This window comes from Metopolophium dirhodum, chromosome 4 (assembly GCF_019925205.1).
Source record: "Metopolophium dirhodum isolate CAU chromosome 4, ASM1992520v1, whole genome shotgun sequence".
NCBI classification, from domain to species: domain Eukaryota; kingdom Metazoa; phylum Arthropoda; class Insecta; order Hemiptera; family Aphididae; genus Metopolophium; species Metopolophium dirhodum.
In genome coordinates this window covers 15,825,533-15,845,629 of record NC_083563.1, presented here as the reverse complement: position 1 = coordinate 15,845,629, position 20,097 = coordinate 15,825,533, and the positions used below count along the sequence as shown (strand labels likewise).

Here is a 20,097-nt window from a genome sequence, read left to right as displayed (position 1 = left end):
TAAAAAAAAAATTAAGAATACGTGGCAATCTTTACGCTGAATTAGTTGGAAAAATCGATTTTATTTTTTCAAATATTTTGGCACTTTTAAAGATATTTAATATTTATACAGTCGTGTTTTTTTATGTTTTTATTTTACTTATGTATGATACAATTGATTTTTGTGAGTAAAAAAGCTTGAATATTTAATACAAGGTTCTTCAAAAGTTTTTCTACCAAGAATTAAGATGTATAAAAATACATGGTCAGAATTTTATTTATAAGCGTTTGAATTTCATATCATGTTGGCAAAGTTTGTAAAAATTACGAAATATTTCCTGTAGACATATACTCCACTCGAATCGTTTTTCATAGTAACAATGATTTAATAATATTTATAATCGACTTTAAATTCAACACATCCATGCTATACAGGGGCCACCTCAACGATGAGATACACGTCTTATTCTATTCTATTATAGTACAATAGTATTTTTATTTTTTAAATTACGGAATCATTGGTCAGTGTGTGTGTGGGGGTTAACCTAACCTGACATGTGTACCTACATTATATTATTATGTGAGGGTGATGAGGATTCGACGCTAAAAACTCGTGCGGTCACCCATCCGGGAGCTATTGACTCCAGAACACATTATAAATTGTGACCTACCACCGTGCCACACCAGGTCACGTAGTATAGTACAGCTAGAGTGACTTCCCAGTTGTATTTAATTGTTTGTTAAATTTAAACTTTTCGGAAGCAAAACATTTTAAAAATCATGATATTATTGTTTATTCCATTCCCTTCAATAAATTCATTTTTCCCGCTTAAAATTAGTGGATTGCGTGACATCCTGTCATGAGTCACTATATACGCTTTATGTGAATTTCAACCAAATTTTAGGAGTTCAATTCACTTGACCAAAAATCAATAATACATCGACGGGTATATTTACGGTTATATCTACGCAAAGCAACTATAACAACGTGTTGTCCTACTCCAAAACAATGGTTCATAAACTTGGATAGCTTACCTACACGTATACCTTCATCGGCTATTTTCCAGTACAAATCATGTACAGAAATATGCAGTGGAATGAGAGCCATTGATTTTTAATCGGTTTTCGTTTCAGATTATGAGTAGAGTGACGAATGTACCAATTGGTTTCACAATGATGTGTTTTTTTTTTAAGATTGTATTGTTGGTGTTTACAACTGTCACATTTTGCCTTTTGGAACAGTAAAAAAGCTTCAATCTTTAACTTTGACAGGTTGGTTTTAGTAGAAAATTGGATCTATGGACGCAAAATTATCTACTTTTCAAAATAATCGAGTGAAACTAAAAATAATGGCGCACATAATGTAGTAGTTTCTAACAACATTTATTTTTTTTTAATGTTTTCTAGACATTTTCAATTTTATTTTGCATTTTAGGTATTTAAAAACATTTAAAATTTTAAAATGTATATAAATATTAAATAGGTACACGACATTTTCTGAAAAATTATTTCTTCAGAAAATCAGAAATTAAAAATATTACTGCAGTCACGGTTTTTGTAGAAGTGTTTGAAAAAACGTCTAATATATATTCAAACATATATTATAATGAAAATATATTCTCTAATGATTTTTGTTATTCTGTTTGTAGAAACAATCCACTATTACTTAATCAGTCGTTTTCTACAAACGATAAATTACCGTATGTATAGTCAATTTATGTATCACATCATGTTAAACTATGTATTATGTGACACGCAATGTGACTACGGACAAGAAATGTTTGAAAAAGGTAGACTAATTTTATGCTAATTATTCCTATTCTCGACGTCGGTATAATTTAAGTTAATATCAATAATATATGACATAATATTCCAATAACTGTTATATAATAATATTTACAGTATATTGTGATAATTTTGGATAAAATATGTCGAACATACAAAATTACTAATTAGTAATAGAAAAATACATTACTAATAAAAATCAATATTATAAATAGAGGTAGACACCGTTTCCACCCATAATCGTTTTTTGCAGTCAATGATTAATCATCGTTCTCGAGTTTAACACATCCATTACTCCTCAAACACTAGAAACCTCGAAGCAAAGCGACTTCTCCGGTTTTTCTAAAGCTGTTTACGGTTAAATTATTTTGGTGACCATCGTCGTATCATATTCGTCACGTCACAATAACACAAGTTTACTATTCATATTATGTCAATCGTTAAATAACAATACACGCCACGATTATATTATATTAATATATATTTTAATTTTTCCGCTCGATACATCGTGTATTATCACTAATGACACAACTAGGTATTAAATAACCCCCCGAATAAATTCCTGAATAAACCCTTTGTGGTTAATTCCCCACCCGATGTTACCATGTACAGGGTCGTATGACGTTGTGGGAAATATTGCCAGATGCATAATATTGTCTCGTTTTACGTTAAAAAAAAGTAGAAAAAAACAATTTTTTGTTATTTTTACAAGACTAATTATCCACATCGACGTGCGTGCACGAGAAGTCTATACGCGACGTTCTACCTAAATGAAACGGAAACGCCCACGCAGATCGATTTCCGTTTGAATACGAATTACTACATAATATTTGTATTGTTATTCGTTATGATGTTTGTTGGGATACGTTTATTATTATTATTATAACACCACAGTCGTTTACTTAGGTACGAATACTATCTGCGGAATGTACACAGAGAGCACATGTAATGGTGTTTTTTAAAAACTTTTCTATTTCTAGGGATAGACACTAAATTCCATTAAAATTGCATGATTTGTTGTTAATATCAAAACCATACGATTTGGGGTTGGTCGGTAGGTATAATTATTATTTATTATATATACTGTGTTATTATATACCTAGTTTTATTATTATTTATTAGTAAATAAAAGATACAATAAAAACTAAAGTTGTGATAACGATCATAGAAAATATCAATACTTTACATTATAATCATAAATATTATCAACACAATAAATAATAATCGTAAGAACAGTGATTCTCAACCTTTTTTTACGATAACACCCTAATTTAGATCCATAAAAATGGTAATACACTTAAAATAATTAATGCATTTTTGAAAAAGTAACAATTATAAAACTAAATGTAAATTGAAAATAAGACTATCTTCACAATAGTTTTTCTTATCTGTGATTTTTACCACTAATTATTCTGTCATCACGTCATAACGCAATAATGCATTTATACTTTGAACACACACAATATAAATAAACATTTTTTTTTTTTGGGGGGGTGACAAACATCAAATACGCGACACACCGTTTGAGAACCACTGGTATAGATATGAACTAAATAAACTTGAAACGGTAACTAGGAGAATCGTGTAATAGTCTAATGACTAATACTATAGAATATTGGTATACAAATATAATCAAAAGTTTTTTCGGATAAATTGTTCAGTTACTTTTAAAAAATAAGCTGGTGTGCATTTGAAAATATAGTTTGCAAAATATTCACTTATGATTTATATAGATGACTAGACTAGGATAAGAAAAATATGCAATATCATTTTTTTTTCCTATGAATTTCTGCCTCCTGGTACTATGAAACACATTTCTATATCACGCTGAGCTACGCGTAATGCGTAGAATAACGATTTTTTTAAAAATTATCAATTACAAATGGTCCTAAGCAGGCCTAATCTCTAATTATTACGTTTCAATTGTTGTAGTCCATGGTGGCCATGAATGTATACTATATATAGTTATAGAAGGCGTAATAGCGTATTTATGTAGAAATAATTTTAATTACGATATAATTATAGAAAGATGGATAGATGCAAAAACTACAAATCAATAACAATAACAATATGCATTTATTACTATTTTTAGGTAGGTATATTAAATAATATATTACGTGGGTAGTTTGACAAAAATATATTGTCAAAGAAGGAATATAATATATATTATTATATAGGTACATTTCGTTGACCTGGGCAGCACTATACGACGTGCATTTGCAACTAGAGTTCGTTGAAGTGTGTGGGATGTGAGGTGTGTTTTTTTTCTTTTTTTTAGAGAGCTTTTACTTTGACATCATATACGAACGTGAACATGTACATAACATAACAATTCAAAATAATATATATATTATATTATAGGTATACACTATATAGTATAATATATATATATTTGTGACATTGTTCGTGGTGACCTGTTTTCCTTCATTTCCATATTGCATTGTACGTACATGCGTAGGAGAACATTATATTTTCATAATTTTATTTATATTGTCAACTGCTATAAATAGACGTTCTTCAATGTTCGATAAAAGTGTCTACCTGCCTAGGTTTGGCAAAAATAATTCTTTTTCTAGAACTGCACAATATTATGGCAACTCAACGGCCATATTATATTACTATGATAGTATTATAATATTGGATCACATCCCAATAACATAGTATGCCTCCTGTAGAGTTCCTAGTTGAATTCATTCTGTATTCATTTTAATATCTCACATTATAGTATATTGTTATTTATTTTTAAATTTGTGTAACAACTAACATTATAATTGTTCTTATCGACAATATTTATGCTATTACATTTAGGTACACGGTGACTACATTAATTTGTAAAATATAAATATTAAATAAAAGTTAAGCGATTAGCCTTTGTTATTAATATATGTTATTATCCTAATTCGTTAACAAAAAATTGATATAATATGTATTTGGCATTCTTACATCGTATAGTGGTTAGGATATGTTTTTATTCACATAAAGTTCCAAGTACACCATAAAGTTTATGACTTTTTTTTACTATAGCATTATTATTTAAATTGTTGGTAGGTACTCTTTATTTCGCTTTTAACTTTTTCTTTATAAAACTAACGAAAAGCTTATTTATCTTTGTTAGAAGCTATATTTAACTGTTATTAATTACATTTAATAGAAAAAATATGCATATTATATTTTTTTAATTTACTCACAATGTCAAATTAAAATCGAACAAATTAACGTAAACCTCATCACAATTCACATACAAATTGCTTTTAAAATTAAACTTTAAAGCGAATGATATATTATTCAATGGGTATCCATTATAGTAGGTAAAGTGTACACGTTACGTATATCGTATATGTATAAGTAGATAAATACAATTATGATAATAATTATTTGTCTGGGTTTGGTCAACCAATTGTCATGATGTAAGTTATTTTATGATACTTGAAAAATCATATGTTAGGTTATTATATTAGCATAATAACTACATTAAACTAGGTATACATATTTTTATTTTTTTGGCAAAGAAAACTTATTTATCGGTTTAAAATATGATAGAGTTTTCTTATAATATTTTCTACAGTAACAATAATTTTTAATTAGCAGGTGTAAACCTTGAAGTATTTTTTTTACTCGTAAAAATAATATTCGGTTTTTCATTTCAATATTATAAATGAAGAGTGTTTTATCGTAAAAGCGTGAAACCATAATATAATGTAAGTAATAATAATACATAGAAAGTAATTTATACTTAAATATTGTATGCAGTTTGCGGTTCAATCAATTTTATAATATAATATAAAAATAATAGCGATATTAATATATTATTATTTATTCACGTTAAAAAAATAATTAAGTGTGTGATATGAGAGTTGATGTGTTTATCATAAGTACCCCAGACCTCTATACCATAGTTATTATGGACGGAAATGCATTTTTTTCATTGATATTAAGCCCGACAACAATGTCTATTAGATAAGCTATTTGACGGGGATTTGACAATTGGATCGAAACATAAAACCGGGTGGTCACCCATCCGGGAACTAGTGACACCGGCCGGTGCTTGTACTCAGAACACGTTTCGTGGCTGAATTCAACCACCGTGCCACACCAAGACACCTATTTATTTTGTATATCGTTAATATATAAGTACAATAACTGTGCAATAAACATAGTGATATCTTTAAAAAATGTATATGATGTGTATCTATGATTTATCACAGAAAATATAGGTAGGTATTATTGATATTTTTATTTTTACATTTGACTATATTTAATCTACAGTAATTTACGTCAGGTTATCACCATATCTGGTTCTAAATTATACTAGCAGGAGCCGGCATTTAATGACATTCCAATCAAAATAATTTGATACCATAAAATAATTTTAAACGTAACAGCATATAGCATATTATTATGTTATGATACTATTATATTATTAGGTACCTAATAAAAATGTTTAATAAAATACCGTGATATAAATTGTAGCATTATTATTCTTAACGTCTTATAAACCACCTAACACATCAAGTTTTGAATTATCAAGCTAATATTTGTAATAAAAATTGGATTTGGTTTACCGCTGGAAAAACTGACAACTGGAGAAACTCTTTTAAAAATATAGACATCGAATGTTACTCAATTCTGTCGATAGTGCAACTTTCGCACATTTTTAAGTAATAAGGTACTTTAACCGTTGTCCATTTTGTCAATCATTCATCCTGCCTAACCTCAATTGCAGGTGATCATCACGGAAAAGACCTTGAGTGGACTTTGATACAGCTTATTGAAGCGTGAGTTTAGCGCCCAACCCTTATATGTGTGATGATTATTAACCATGAGTATAATTAAATTTGTATTGACGTTTTTTTTTTATTAAATACACATCAAATATACGAAATAAAATTTCGCATATGAATAATTCGTATGTAAGGTACTTTTTATATTTACATTGATTATAAATAGATACTACTTATGTCTATAATCAATGGTATTTGTAGGTATTCCTTTTACTCTGTAGATATTACTATACTCCAATACGGGTACGAACTACGAAATTCTAACACTTCCCAGATGTGTGTTAAGTAATGTTTATCACAATCCGTTTAATCCGTGTAAATATCAACATGCAATGATAATAATATTATCGTCTTAACACGGTAAATACCTCTGAATATAACAGTATACATCCCCACTGATAGTTATATTATAATATTATTATGTTATAGCTATTATAACACTCTCGTCCGCGCGAGGATTACGTTTAAAAAAAAAAAGCGCTGGACCCTTCGAAATACATTTCGGTACTTATAATATATAGGGTGATTCAAATAGAATACCACTGCAACTTCAAAAATTCATAATGAAAATATATACCCCTCACGACTTATCGAGCATAATCCACTGGCGAATATTTCCGCCGACCGTGGTTTCTCGAGCTCTTCTGATCAACGAACAATATTATTGTTTTCAATCAAAAACGTACGTAGCGGGTTGACAAAATTTTGAAAATGTTAAAAAACTGGTCGTATTGTTAAAAGTTTGGGAACCTAACCTGTGACCTGACCTGATATTACGATATTATGTCCGCAGGTAAACATTTCGTGGAGCTGGAAGCCAAGCTCGTCATCGCCATGCTGATGTCCCGGTACGAAGTGCACGTGGACAGCGCCAAGCCAGGCACTCCACCGGACCCGTTGGACCCGAAATCGTTCGAGGGCGTCCGCATGACTGTGGCCAATCGGAGCAGCGTCCGAGAGTCGACGATGGGCGCATCTCTGCGGCAGTTTCATATGAGCAACGACATGAACGCCGGCGACCGGAAATTCCTGTTTTTCTGAACGCTTCGTCGACCCGGGACGAGAGAGGATCGGTTCGATGTAATATTATTATTATTAAGTGTGTGTGAAGTGGACTACTATTATATAGTTTTAATATTGTATAACGATAACATTACCGACCATAGACTTTTTTTTTATAATTTTATTTTGTAAGCTATTACGCCGACACACCGTGCAATATATATTTTTAGAGTACAAATAGTTGTCATGAAATAAAGGTTCTTTATACGATATGCCATTTTTTTGTACACAGTACTTACCCAGTTCTTAAAAATTAAATAAGAAAAGAAGGGCCTTATAGAAAGGGTTGGAAAACGAATCAGATTTTGAATAAATGCATTATTGAATAACAAAAAAGTGGTGAGCGTGCTTGTCGAATCACTCTTTATGTATATACAATTATTTATGAGAAATAGTTTTGAATAAGAGAGTGGTTTTAGGAGTCAAAACTTCTCATAAAATACAGTCGAGTCAATGACAATATGACAGCTTTTTGATGTTCAATACAAAAATACGATAGTTGTGACATGTGTAGTATGATTGAAAAAGCTTACATTCGGGTTTAAGGGTCTTTTTTTAGCACTCGTCAGGAGCAGGTGCTGTCCACACTCGGCGTACCACGGTATATCATTGTAGGTGGACTATTTTTTTGTAAGGTTTTTAGATTTCGATAAGATGACAAGACGCTTGAAGATAAATTAATTAACGTACGTACGTAATTACCAACGTATTTTTCACCAGCTAATTTTGCTGAAAGTTCGTTACGATGGATGCTTTTAAAAATATCCCAAACTTGAGTGTCAGTCGGCAGGTATAAACAATTATATTAAAGTGCTTAATTCGGGCATTGAATAAATAATATTATGTGGTCAATGATAACAGACAATTTACAAGTATATATACATAGTTGACTTAAACCCACCAAAGGAGCAAATGTGAAAACTAACGGCAAATGAGTGTAGTTAAAATATTATGAAAAGATTGGTTTTTTTTAACGATTCGGTTGTCGATACGGATAATCATAATATTATGAGATAAATCGTTTATTCACTAAATTACCTTGTTAAGATGTATTTTCATGAGTAACAAGTAACAATGCGTTTAGTACGTAATAATAGTGTCGTCTTCAATATTGTTAAAAGAAATAATATTATTACCTAGGTGTCCTGTAAAATATGTATAATATAGCACACGTTTTGAATAGTGGAGCGACAAAAATTATAATTAGGCAATTAATATCAAAAGCATGCTGAGGTCATTGCAAATATCGTAGTGAACGCAGTATTAAAATAATAATAATAATATAATGTTGTCTTCTTCGCGGAAAAGTCTTGATATCCGCGAGAAAGGATACGAATCGAACAGAAGCTACCTACGACTGAGTTATGTTACGAGACCCGAAGTCCACCTCGTACAGATAGTCACGACAACCGCCACGACCACCAATCTTAAGGATATGATAATATTAAAGGGAGTCCGGCAGACGGTTACATGTATGGGTTATCCAACGATTAGACGGTTAGGGATACTATAAAGACACTTGGTGGCAGGTCGTAAAACCACTAGCACAGTCTTAGCTATGAATAATGTAACGAGACCTGAAGTCCGCCTCGTACACATAGTCTTAAATAGAAGGGGGCGTTAGGGGCTAAGCCCCCCAAATATTTCCTAAATTTTGTTTTAAGCTTATTCAATATTATCAAAGTAAGGCTTTAGCTCCCCCCTCAAATCCTAAACATTATTTGTGCCTATGCTCGTACAGAAAATTCACCTCTATCATGACCACTAATCTTAACTTTTAAGGATATGAGACCGTCACAAGAGTCCGGCAGACGGTTATACAGTCGTATGGGTTATCCAACGACTAAACAGTCAGGGATACTATAGAGACACTTGGAGGCAAGTCGTAAAACCACTCGCACAGTCTTAGCTATCAGTCGTAAGTCGTAAGTCGTAACGCCGCTCACCACTCTATCATAATAGTTTACCATTGTATTTTTGTATTAAATATAATATTATTATGTTAAATAAACTCACATTATATCTAAATATTTCACGTCTTTATTTTTGAGTTGGTATATACCATTTGTCCATATATTACATAAATTTGATGTTAAAAATGTATACCTAATATTTTTTTTTTTTTTTTTTTTTTTTTTTTTTTTTTATTGGGTAACCCGCGGCAACATAGGCCATTGGGTGTGGGGAGGGCACTGTAGGTTTTTATATTTGGAAGGTTTGGTAGGTTTTATATTGGGTAGGTTGGTACACGTGTGTGTTGTGTTGTGTTTGGCAGAATTTCTAATGGGGCACCCGTAGGTTTCTGCCGTGCCCCGGGGTGGGGGGATGGCGGCACTTGTTCTCCGGACACCGTGACTTGCACGGAGAAAAATGCCGCCCAGTGGTCGAGGATCGAACTCGGACCGGCTGTGCCGAATCCGTCGCGTTAGACCACTCGGCCACCTCGTCCCCCCATACCTAATATTATAATATACATAACGATAAAGATATTTCGTTATGGTAATTTGTTTTGTATTTAGAATATTACTACTACACATTGGACAACAGTGGATTATACGGGTATGAATTAGTAACAACTATTGTGGACGAAAGCTTACAACTTGGTACATTTAATACAAATAATCAGCTAATGAAAAAACCTGGTACCTGGAATTTCACAGGCGAGAGACAAATTGCGAAAACATTATAATAACTTGCTTTACATTTTGAATTTTAGATAGTTAAAAAAATTTTATTTTAAAGTAAGTATTTTGTCCAACTGTTTATATATTATTATGTATATTATGAAAAAATAAAAAATGAGTATTAATTAATAAAACATATTTTTTATAAGCCATTTATTTTTACATAAAATTGTATTTTATTAATATTAAGCGAATTAAAATGTAAAAAATAAAATGCTTTAGATATTCACACTGAATTATTTTTATTTACATTTGTTAAAATAATATAGTACTCTGTTAAATTTAAAACCTACTAATCTTACAAAGATATCTGATTTACAGATTTACAGATGATTTACAGATGTTAAAAATTGCGAATCTTTGCACCGAAGATTAGATGATTTAATTTCAGGAAAACTTAGAAAAACATTTTTTTTTTAATTGTATTCACATTATTATATTATTAACCTGATGGCATTTAGTTGAAAACATAATATTATTATTATTATTATTAGTGGTGGTGGTGGTAGTATTAATATTGTTTCGTAAACAATAGATATTATAGTCCCCGGTATATGACATTGTCGCTTACCTATTCGCAAGCAATTCCATTAATCTCACCGCGTTCATTATTATTACCTTTGTAATATTATTAGATACTAATCAGTCGCACGGTCGTTGGTCTTAGATCTTCTAACGCCGTGTTTAGTAACGTCTCGTTGTAACTAAATTATTATTATTATTATTTTGTTTATCTTGAAATAGTATATAGGTACGTTTTATCATAATACCTATCATCCATTCATCTGGGCTGATTCACGGTAGTCATTCAATTACAACGTAGAGATATCAAGTTGTATTTACAAAACAAATATAGTGTGAACGGTTTTTTTAAATCTATACAATTTGACACTTCCGTACTTTGCAGCCGTTCTGGATACTTGGAAATTCAATGCGTGTAGCATAATTTTATAAAAATTTCTGTGGTATACCATTAGAATACGAGTATAATAGGTAAAGGTGGGTACCTATAGTTAAGTACACGGTAAAAAATTCAATACGCGTGGCCTGTCAAACGGTACCAATATGATAATATTTGCCGATAATTAGTCATAATTTTATCACCATTAGCAATATCTGTTTTTTTTTTTAATGATAATACGAGGTACATTATAATACTATACACTTTTTTCTTTTATCTTCACGTCTATAATATTGTGTTTACGGTTTACCTATATCAAAAAAATCGCGCACGCGATACAGTCAAAAGTAGTATAACATCATATTATTATATATACATTAACCTGCCGTTTTTCGATTGTGCGGTCGAGATAATGAGGTCTGTTCACACGAATACGTCTGGCCCGAAACAGCGACTACACCTATCCTTGTCATATTATTCTAATGATAATTATAAATATAAATGTATAGCTTTAGTATTTATAATCAATGGTATAATATTACAATAATAATATGATAATAATGCTAGTACGATATTTTTATATTTATTTTAACTATATATTATTATTTCTTATACAATTACGTATAGTGTCTATGCGTTTAAACTACTCGTGTAATTATATTAATGTATAAAACATAATATTATATTAATATGTGAAAGTTAATAACGATTTAAACATTATAAGCCCCAGGAATAATTGAACGGAAACTTTTTTTTACATTAAATACTCTAAACCAATTGTTATAGTATAATGCATGGAAATTATTATTATTATTATTGATTACGGTATGACGTGTATATTATAGTATTGTTCATCGTAAAATATTTTTAATAAAAAAAAAAGTTATTCTGAATCCTGATATTCAAATTGAGTTCGTGGAGAATTCCAACGGACAAAAAAACACATTTTGGCAGTAATTGTTTAAAAAAAATAGTTATCCGTTGTTTTTATCGTAATCGTAATATCACTGATTGGATTAATTATAAAACGATATCTATGTAAAAGATGAGTAAAGGTTTTTAAAAATGTTTTCTAAATATTTAATATGATCACCGATATACCTATTATCTTGGTCCTTGGTTCGAATTAGAAATTAAAAATATGTCATACCTAACCATATTATGATATTTTTTTGAAATTTATTTGTATCAGTATATTATGAGAGAATTTTCAATTTTGAAATTAGCACAATATAATATTTGTCACAGTATTATTACATTTTAACATATTTAAACGTTAAACTCACGTGCCATAAACACTATAGGTATGCGCAGAATAGCCACAAGTAGGCCACTAAATTAATTATTATAATATTATTATACACATATGATGATGTCCATTATAATTTATTAGCGGCCTTGCAACTTACCATCGTATTTTTAGTCCAAAACTAGGTACTCATTCTAATTCTAAATTCCAACAGTTCAATGGCCTACCTAATTTTCTTACTGAAATAAGACAGTAACTGTCCATATAACATGTACTTACGTTAGAGAATGACTGTCAATTTTTTTTCCACCCTTTTAACTGTCATAAATACGATTTAAAAATGTCAAGCTTAAATAATATGTAATTATATGTTTTTTTATTATTATTAAAAATGAATAATTAAAATCTTTACAAAAAAAAAAAACAAAATATTATAAGCAATTTTTAATAAATTTAATACAGAATGTTTAAAGTGATGGGAATAATTGAATTGGGAAATTGAATTTAGTAATTCAGATTGGGAATATTTAATTATCTAAAAATAATTTTTAAACACGCTCCAGTCATTCACTTGCATATTATTATGCCGTGAATAATTCAAATATTTTCGAGGAATTAAAATTGAGTAAGCATTGTGACGTTCTATTACCTATTTGAATATTAAAAGCGTCCGTTTGAGTGAAAAATAAATGATGTGCGTAAAATACTTCCCCTTACGTACGTTTACAATAATTATACCCAATATGCTCAGACGACTAATGATCATCATTCATGACCAATACAACGACATAGCCTACGTCCGAATGCATAACGATTTTTCCATGAAATGTCCCTTGGAATCTAGTAGTCATGCTCTTAAACATGAAAGTCTTCAAACTTTCAGTACAGAGAGTAACGGAGAAACCTCAAAAAAAAAAAAATTAATAAACGTATGACATAATTTATGAAAATTATATGGACAGTAAATAATTTAAGAAATATACTCGTGTCAGGAAATCTCCAAAAAGATTATTTTGGAAACAATTGTGACGTTTCAAATGAATCCAGGTACTTACTCCAAAAAATATCGATATTTAGTTGTATTCGTTATGTAAAAGTTATATATATACATATTATGCGTGTGTATACTTTTAACCTGAAGTGCTTTTATATTTTTGTTTGAATACCATGTTCAAACATAATATAAGTAATTACTTATTAGAATATGTTTGGATTAGCCGGAACTGTTAAAATAAAAACTGTATTTGTGTACAGGATATTGAGCGATTCATTGACGGGATTATAAATTATAATAACATGATATTAATCCATTGTAGTAGATACACAATAATAAGAATATAAATAACGTTTTACTTTGCAGTTGATGTATTGCGTACGAATGGTATTGATAATGTCAAAAATTACTGCATCGTAACCTTACAGAACAACACACAAACTACGAGTGTAAGCACAATTTATATTACGATATAGAAAATAAAATCATTAGTGTATTTTATATAGGTACTCACTATATAGGTACGTATAGGTACGGTCGGTCAGTCATATATTGTTTTGAAATTATTATTTGCGTTTGATAAAATAAATACATAGGTATCGTTACGGTTTTATGTTTTAAATATAATGAAGAGGAGTATACCTAAGTCAACTAATAGAAAACCTTCTGAAATCACGGTAACGAGTGCGAGAATACAATATGTAAAGTATTATTCGACTTGCATCTATATTATTATAATATAGGTATATGACAGTTTTGATAAGGGTGTATTTCCGTTTGACATGGTAATAATTTATCAACGAAACGGTTGGCGTTTGAACGTCACTCGTCATAACACTCAAGTTATCAAATTATTGTCTTCGGATGGTTTTACATTTTTTTCCTTGTGTACATAACTAGAGAAAGTTCATCTAACTATCTACAGGCTTCATGACGCGCCAAATTTAGTTTCTCAAAATGAGCAAACTCTTGAAACAATATGAAAACTAATTTAAATTAAAGAGTTCAATATAGGTGCACGATTATTCAATTAGCATTCTAAAAATATAATTTATTTAGTTTATAAAGCTTCAATCAATATTATTAAACTGTTTCACCGACAACTTAATTAGTTGAAAACATTGTATAAAATAAACTGTATTAATTATACATTATGTATAGGTATATATTAGGTACTTGAATATTGTAATATTGTATGGCAATATTATTTTGACTGCGAATAGTCACAAATAATTTATCCAATTATAACTGAAAAAAGTTCTAGTTATAACTTATAATTATATTATACTTTATATTTATATTTGTGTTTTATACAGTGTACATAACTTGCAATTACGCTACATTTAATATAGGAAAAATAATCATTAACTATTAATTAATACCTAATCAACAAATTAATATTTCTGCTCATAGTAAGTACTAAATTGTGAGTATAATACACACAGTGCTGTAGACAGGAATTTAATATGGTGAGGGGGGGGGGGGTTATCATAATAATTACATATTACATAATAAATACGTATTTATTTTTTCCATGTTATAAGGGGGAGTTCACCCCGTCCCTCCCCCCGTGTCTACGGCCTTGAACAATACGTAATATGAAACTAAAAATTGAGCGTTTGCCATTTGAGTACCTATGAAAGTTCATAATTTTACATTTTCACAGCAAACCCTATACAATATATTAAACTGATTAATAATACGTTGAAGTTTAAAACTTTACATCAGATGTATTGTTTTGGTGTTTCATAACAATAATATTGAACGTATTTGCATAGGTTACAAAATAACACCTACAGTAATATAATGCTATCAGAATATTGTATGACTTAAGAAATATTATAACCGAATAATACAAATAATTGTATAGGAAAGTTATATGTTTTTACATATTTTGTTCTTACTTGTTTTCGGTTAAAATGGTCAAATTGCCTTGATCCAAAATAACCATTATTATTAGTATTAATTGATACTTCTGAGTGATGGTGAATAATAAATAATTAATACATATAAAATTATTTTTGTAGTGCATATTTAGAATATTTAGATTTTTGTCACATTTTATGAATTTGTAGTTAGAACAAAGTTGAGTACGCTCAAGAAAAAAAATCTGTTTTAATTTGTATAATATTTGAAATACATAGGAAAATACATCGTTGTCGTATTACTATTGTGACATAATATAGGTTAGGTATTCTGTGTACCAATATTTATTTAATAACGCAATGAATTATTATTATACCGAGATCATAGAAATGTGATACATACATTTAGTCTAATTTATTATAATGTATATTATAACTAGTTTATAACAATATTATTTCAACTATTATAGTTTCCATTAGACATATTATTAACAATATAAAAAAAACATTGTAAAAGCTTTAGCTAATAATTAATTTTAACATAATAGAAATTTAGAACATACTTGCTATCATAATAATATCTCAAAATAATTTAGTCGTTATTTCAAATATCGATACTCCAATAATAATAATATTCAAAAATTACATAAAAGTTCAACGGAATAAGTTATGATCAACAGTGTGTTTTGTACAGCCATCTACATGGTACATAATAAATATTATAATGAATAACAATATTATTTCAATAACCTTGTATAATGTATATATATAAATGACAGTATAGTGTCCACTGGGAGCTAATTAAAATTAAAACCAGCTAAATCAATAAAGATACAACAAAAAAATCCGATGGACATAATATACTAACAACTAAATTGAAAAAAAAATTAAATACTTTACTATGTTAATTTACATCAATGACAGTCTATAGGTTCATATAGAAGCATGTTTACAAGCTCGACATGTACCTATAGTATAATAGAGAGCATTTGATTGTTGACCCAGAATTGTGACTTTTTTTCGTTAAATAACCGTTATACCCGTTTAGCATATTATTCATTCCAAACTTTTGATGTCAATTTGTTATTTGTTACATTAAGGCGCAAAAACATCATCAGACGTTAATTTACCTTTAATTAAAAAAATAATATGGACCTACCTACATAATATAATTTAATAATCGGACATTATTTATCCGGCGATCTATCGTTGTTTGAAACTTGATTGCACAATATACAATTATAATGAATCAAATAAAATAAATTAAAACGAACTCTACTCGTCCTCATGATTTACGGACGACTTGCCGATAAGTAAAAAATAATAATATACGAGGTGGTTGGGTGGTCTATCCACTCTACGCAATCTCGGTAAAAAAAGAAAAAAATTAAAAAAATACCACTGTATGACATAGTAAAAATATAAATGTCAGCAAATTTGTGATGCGCATCGTGTTCGCCGACAACTCCACATCCCGATAACAAGTCTATAGTTTGTCCCTTCTCATCGGTAGAATATTCGATAATATAAACTTAATAATAATATATTATGCATAACGATGTGAGATTGCGTCTTTCAGCGGATAATTTGAAATGAGGTGAACTCACGATGACTATATTATGGTTGCCAGACCAAAAGTCGTATTTGTTGCTGACTTATCTACCTGTTGTCACTCGTCACAGTTTATCAAACAGCAGCCGGATAGAACAACAATGGTTTTACTACGATATTGTTTTATATTTATTTTATTTTGTTCAATAATAAAATTAATTATGTGTTATTATACGATATAAAATTACTGTTGTTTTGCATATAGTATAGCGGGGATACGAAAACCTGTAGAAATTAAACTTTTGAATTATTATTGGAAAATAACTGAACATAATATTATTATTTTCATGTAGGTACCTAATCAATTTTATTCGCAGTTCGTTCAGTATTTCTAAGAACAAAACAGTCATCTGTCGAGAAAAACAACGTTCCTGTTTCAGATATTAAATCCGCTGTATTCGACGATCAGTATACAACGTTGAGTCACGCTGAGAACGGTATAATACACAGCCATCTTTGATCCGTAATAAATTACATCCGAGAACAAGCGAACAAGCTTAGTTCAAAGGTAAACAACAAAGTGTTTGGCAATTTTGACGATACAGAAGACACACGGGAACGTGATAAAAATTTCACTATTTCTGGGTTTACATAAGCAGATGATGAAATTTAAAATACGAAGTCTAAATCGGGTAAGCTCCGATGGAACCCGTACACATGACAGTGCATCGACTAAGACCTCGGAGAAATAATGGTAATAATAAAAATAATAGTAATGACAAGGTGCGACGTGTTTCTCAGACTGCATCAATCAACAGATTGAACGACCTCAATACACTCCAACGAAGTGGGTTCGCGTAGCAATAAAATTGTATTTTATCCACTGCTCCGTCTCCGCGACAAACGGACTTGTATGATTGGCCAAGTCTCGACAATTATGATTTATGGGTATTGAAACGATCCATATTTACTCAAGTACAATATAATATTATGTATAGGTATATTGTAATGTGCGATTTGTTTAACTGACTACACTAATTCAATGACGTGCCAATGTATATTATGTTTAAATAATTATCCCCACACATTTGAGTACACACATTAATGCTTATTAATACATACGTGACAAACTATTTATTCAGTATTCGTTATTTAATATTTGAACATTTAAATAAGAAATATATATAGGGATGTACTGCTACTGGTTACCAAATTAAAAGCAGTACATACACATTTCAACAGAATAATACCAATTCGATTCTGAGTATAAAGCAATGATTGTTTTCAAATACTTCAAATTACATTTTAAACAATTTTTCGTTTCTTAAAAACTGACGCATCTGGTAAAAAAAAAATAAAAATGTGTACCTATACAGATTCGCTTACATTTTACCGGCGAATATAACTACAGGCACTTTCTACGGTAAAGCAGATAATTGATAATAAACGCAATAATAAAATCATTTTGGAATGATATACATATAATATAATAATTATAGCCCACATAACAGCTAGTGTAGTGCGAATGAGCAAACGCGTAGGTATCAATATAGGACGTGTATGATATTATGCATTAGATTGGCATTTCGTGTTTTTATCATATTACAGGTTGATACTTAGGTACTATGCATAATATTATCATCGAAGTATTAAAAGAAAACTCATACGAAAACATAATAATATTGTACACCAGACGTTGATATCACTGACGCGGAACGCGATGATAATATTATTATATAATACTATACACAATGATTGTATTATGACTGTGGATGTTTTGTATTTCGATACTATAGGCTTAGGTGGTACGTATACATTGGTACATGATATAGTTTCGGTTTAATCCGAGACAGATTACTATATAGCTGCTGCAAAGGCATTATTAATTTATTATGATGAAACAGGACAATCGAATGTGGAAGTTTTAGACCCGAGCTTTTCCAATTACGCCCGATCGGAGTTGAAACGATTTAAAACAAACAAGTTTTAACTCCAGAACATGATGAGCCATGGCAGTTTGCTGTGGTACCTACAGGCCTAAAATAAATACGCCTAATAATAAACCATTACAATTTACAATAAACTATAAACAGTGTACAGTAGGTATATTTTAAATTTAACATCTGTTTGGTATAATTTTAATGACCAAACGATTCATTGTCAGGTTTATAATTGCACTTATCACATTATTATTGTTTGTCGTGGGGTACAATTTCTTTATCATCATAATAATTATATAATATATATAATTTGAAAAACAATTTACTACACTTTTTTGGTAGATTTGTTCTCAGTCGACTGGCAATAAACGTTTTCGTGAATTCGACAAGATGCATTTCCTTAAGGGGGCCGCAGCCGGTTTTGTCAAAAGTCAAAACTAATGTAGATTTGACCAATCTAAACATTGATTTTGTTTGTTATAATGTTTTTCAATATATTTAAATTCCGTATCATAAAATAAACCTTAAGGGGGTTGGAGGGGGCTCCAGTCAATGAAAAAAAGTGACTTTTAAACCAATAAGCTAGACAAAACTGGAAAGATTTGGTTTGACGGATTTTAATTTTGAAAACGGATTATGATTAATCAACAAGTTTACTAGGGTATGATCTAGGCGATTTTGAATATTCCAATTATTGTTAGTGTCATAATGAATAATATAAATACAAAAAAATCATATTTTTTCGATATTTTTATTTTTGGATATCACAGCTGAAAAAAAAATATTCAAAATCGCCTCGATCACTCCCTAGTAAACTTGTTGATCAATCATAATCTGTTTTCAAAATTAAAATCTGTCAAACTAAATTCTTCCAGTTTTGTCTAACTTATTGGTCTAAAAGTCACTTTTTTTTCATCTGCTACAGCCGACTTAAGATTGCAGCAATACGAATTTTAATAATTATTACTTGTTGCTATAATCGTGATAGGTATTATTTAATAGCTATCAAAATATTTTTAATGGTTGTTAATGAACTACATAGGTAATTGGATTGGAAAAAATCATGAAACTTTTTTCTACAGTACTTAACTATAATTAAATATTTCCATTATTTCTTCAAAGCAAGTACTAAACGAATCTTTAATGGCGTTAATGTATTGTTTTGAAATAAATAATATATTTTTTTTTTGTTAATCGATTGATCAATAAAACATAATTATTTCACATAACATTGCGTGTTAACCATACTACTACAGAAAATAATTTTAGGTTTTTTTGGGCATGTAAAATACATATAAATAATAATA

At 29.7% G+C, this 20,097-nt stretch overlaps 1 protein-coding gene and 1 pseudogene across 1 annotated transcript in view; one reads left to right on the top strand and one right to left on the bottom strand.

Annotated features, from left to right (window-relative positions):
- LOC132942827 (cytochrome P450 6a8-like) overlaps positions 1-7,818 on the top strand; it is a 63,604-nt pseudogene extending 55,786 nt beyond the window's left edge.
- LOC132943392 (protein amalgam-like) overlaps positions 1-20,097 on the bottom strand; it is a 365,040-nt gene that overhangs the window by 237,563 nt on the left and 107,380 nt on the right. The gene's annotated exons all lie outside the window — the stretch shown is intronic.